Source organism: Aplysia californica, unplaced genomic scaffold, assembly GCF_000002075.1.
Source record: "Aplysia californica isolate F4 #8 unplaced genomic scaffold, AplCal3.0 scaffold00693, whole genome shotgun sequence".
NCBI classification, from domain to species: Eukaryota; Metazoa; Mollusca; class Gastropoda; order Aplysiida; family Aplysiidae; genus Aplysia; species Aplysia californica.
Window position 1 is genome coordinate 363,360 of NW_004797963.1, and position 4,065 is coordinate 367,424.

General features: G+C 41.6%; 1 protein-coding gene across 1 annotated transcript in view; it reads left to right on the plus strand.

Moving 5' to 3' along the window:
* Positions 1 to 1,603: 1,603 nt before the first annotated feature.
* The window catches only part of LOC101851299 (reticulocyte binding protein 2 homolog b), a gene marked incomplete at its 3' end in the record, with an annotated part of 19,910 nt that continues 17,448 nt past the window's right edge, over positions 1,604 to 4,065 (plus strand). The window contains 1 exon segment of the mRNA XM_005108494.3: positions 1,604 to 1,739.

Genomic DNA, 4,065 nt, shown 5'->3' on the forward strand with positions numbered 1-4,065 from the left:
CAGGTCTCTCTCTCTCTCTCCCTCTCTCTCTCCACCCGTTCCTGCAACAACAACAGCAACCACACGTGCATGTCATCAGGCTGCGACTCAATCAGGGGGCTGGCGGCCCACTCTTCACTAATAAGTCAGTAACATCACCATTATTTCCCGCACCCGGGTTCTCATGTCGCGTGCACACTAGCCACCTTTATCGATTTGAAGGGGAAAAATATATTCGACATACGCGTAAAAAAAACATCATGTTTCACACCTCAGCCAGGCCAAAAGAGCTATCGGAGAAAAAACATCCAGTTACCCCCCTTCCCTCTCCCTTCTCTCTCACACACACAGACACACAAGCGCGCAATCACCCACTCATTCACACACACACACACACACACACACACACACACACACACACACACACACACACACACACACACACACACACACACACAGACACACAAGCGCTACAACGACAACCTGAAAATGCCCCTGCAGAACTTCCAACATAGATCTACATCTTTCGACATGGGAAAGTCCAGCTCCTGACAGACAGCAGCAGTCACAGAGAGTAGAGAGCAGCAAGCAATAAGGAGTTTACAGTTTAGTTCTAAGCTCCTAATTGGCAGCACGTCATTATACGAGGCTTCACGAATCACGAATAAGAAAAATGCTGAAACCAAGAGAGAAGCCCGCAAGCCGTGCACATCCACAAGTTAAATTGGACTCTTCCGGATTCTCAAACTGTAGTAGATCTAAACTTTTTTTCCTGCCAAAATTGGCCCAATCGGCCATGGCAGAAACCACTATAAAGTCACCGTAACCTTCAATTCTTGTAATTCTTATTATTTGTTATTATTTCGATTGAGACATTCCGCTCTGCGGATGTATTGGTCATCGTCAGACATTGACGGACGAGCTTTTTCTTCTTTTTGCCTCTAAAACGGCCCACACTCGATAACCTATCTGGTTTTGGATACTTTTTTTCTGCTCATCTGTTTAATTTTTTGTAAAATCTTAATTTCATACACCCTGTGTTTGTCCTATGAGAGAGAGAGAGAGAGAGAGAGAGAGAGAGAGAGAGAGAGAGAGAGAGAGAGAGGGAATATGATGATGATGGCGCTAATCTAAAATTATTGTGTGCCGCAAAAGGTTATTGAACCACACCGCAACATTTTCAACGTGGAAAATCAATACAACATTATATTATTAATATATTAGACTTTCTCTTCTGTACTCCTTTTTACAGGCTGGGAGGGGGTATAATAATAATAATAATATAATAATAATAATAATAATAATAATAATAATAGAATCTAATAATAATATGTCGAACGTTGAAGCTTACAAAGGAGATAAAATAAATCATTAATGTAAGCCCAATGAGAATATAGAAAGATCGCATTTCCTTTCTCCCCTTTTGAAAGACCAAAAGATTTCTTTGCAAAACGCTTGAGGCTAGAAAGGCCTTTTCAAGTTACGTCAACAATGAACGTTAGCGATTCGATGACGATAAGGCAAAGACAGTATCACAACTTTTCTGATCTTGGCACAAAGCCTCATCAGTTTGGTAGCGGTGGCATAAAACCGGCAAGCGGAAATAGAATTTCAATCGGGCTTGTATGACACATTTCAAGTACCTGGCACAATTGTGGTCATTATGTCTCTCTGTCTGACATGGAATATTACAGTTCTGCTCTCGTCCAACGCCAGTCGGCTGCTGGCTGATATGTAACTGAAGTTTGGTATTTGTTTAGGTCAGCGTCTATTGTATTTGTTTCATTGACGTTTTTTTTCTAGCTGAGCCTGTGTTAAGGTCTCTGGCGTTATCGTCATCGGAACTGTCGTGCCATTGTTGCAAGGGAAGGGCTGACTGGCTGACTGCTGCTGTGGCTGTTGTTTCTCTCTCATCAGTCATCAGTGCCTCCCAATAGTTTTTACTGCATGCGGCCTTTTTTAAAATACATGTTCGAAAATCATTGCATGATCTTACTATAGTTTTACAGGTCCTATTATTCTAACTGATTTCTGTATGGCAGCTGAAAACCAGTAGATCTAGTTTGACTCGGGTCTTGGGGGTTCCTCTGAGCAAAAATCCTCCTAATGATGGTAATTGAATGGGTTGGAGGAGCCATCCACTGGAACTGGGAGACAAGTGAGGGAAGATTGAAGAATACCGGACCACTCGTATATATCTAGACAGGGAGGACTTCCGTAACGAGCGGAGGAGGGGGTGGGGGGTTCAGGGGGGTCTCCCCCCTGACTAAATTTTAAGGAAGAGGCTAGCTGTACTTTACGGCTAGGCTGCTAGGCTAGCTGTACTTGATGGCTGAATTGTAAATGAAATTTTTAGTTTGCAAAGCCTAAAGTATTTGTATTTCAGATAAAACCAAAAGGTGCCTTACTGACTTGCATTATAATTATTTAAACCTGAATAACTAAGTACTAGATCTAAATCTAGATCTTGATCTAATGAGACTTGTGTACTTAACAGGTTCGAGTCGATTGGGCCAAACCTAGATTTAAAAGTAGGCCACCTCTATTCTCACCCGGGATGAGAATAGTGCAGGCGAGTCTTTTGGCTATTCTCACCCGGTGCGCGTTCACCGTTATAGCCTAGATCTTGGCCAACAAATTTTGCGTTCACCCTAAACCACAGAATTCTACACTGTGATAACAGAAAAATTGTAGAATTCTGTGCCGTGAACAAACGCTCCATTACAACTGTAGCCTACTAGCCTAAAAGCATACAATTTTGTCTGTGGGTAGTGGAGAGAGAGAGAGAGGAGTAGCGCGAGAACTTCCGGTCAAAACAATGGCGACCCGCGTAGTTCGGCTCGATTCGAAAAGTTAAATAGCCGTAGCATCTTTGTAGACAACCAAATTAATTTATTTTTGTGTTTTAACATCATTTTTAAACTTTGTTTTGGTCAATTTGATCGTCCACACCGATAGACAGTATTCAGAAAGAGAGAGAGAGAGAGGGGAGGAGTAGATCTTGCGAGAACTTCCAGGCAAAACAAAATGGCGACCCGCATAGTTCAGCTCGATTCGAACAGTGAAATAGCCATAGCATCTTTGAAGACGAGATCAAATTAGCTTACTTTTGTGCTATAACGTAATTTTTTCTTGGCTTTTATCAATTTGATCATCCACACCGATAGACAGTATTCCAAAATGAGGAAAAGCAGGTCTTGTTTCGCACCGGGTGAGAATAGCCTACGCTGGCAAGTCTCACCCGGGGTGAGAGGTAGATCGTTTTTCTATTCTCACCCCGGATGAGAATAGCCACTTCCATTTAAGTACGGCTAGCCACTTCGAAATTTTGATGAATAGATCGACGGGTACGAGATTCTCCATTGAGAGATATTAAATACTGGGGAAAATCACGAATTCCTAAGGTTGAGACAGGCAAAGTCAGTCCGCTGGTCCAGTATTCTTCAATCAATCTTACCTTTTACCGACAAGTGACTCTGACTATACTAATAGATCTAGATCTATCTTGTACTAGATCTAGACTAATTATATGGGTTGACATCCACTCCTATTTTTGTCTCTATTTGTGTACCAATAGAGTACTGCACAACCAAACAATAACAATATAATAAAATAGATCTAGTAGATCCTGATCTAGTCTAGATCTAGATTCTAGATCTAGTAGCCCATCTTCTTACAATTATTTCCCATCTTGCCTTGTAGACTTAAAGTATGTTATGTGTCTTGCTGTGACTGGCATTACTTCCTGTTTGAGGTGATAATGATTGTTCCTACTACTGTGTTGGTCGGTGAATTCATACATTCACATTTTCTTTTGATTAAACAAATGAAGTGGCTCTAGCCTAGCCGTCTTCTAACCGTACTTAAGTACGGCTAGCCTGCCAGTCTAGCCGTACTTAGATCTATGTTAGGCCCTCTTGACCGAAACCTGTCTGAAAGAATGCTGCTCTGTCAAAAAGTGCGCACATGATGAATTTGTATGGTGTTAGTATGAATGCGTTTTTCATCTCCTATGTATGCCTTGGGCCCATGTTGTGGGGAAAGGCGGGATACAAATGCTCTCTTATTATTATTATTATTATTATT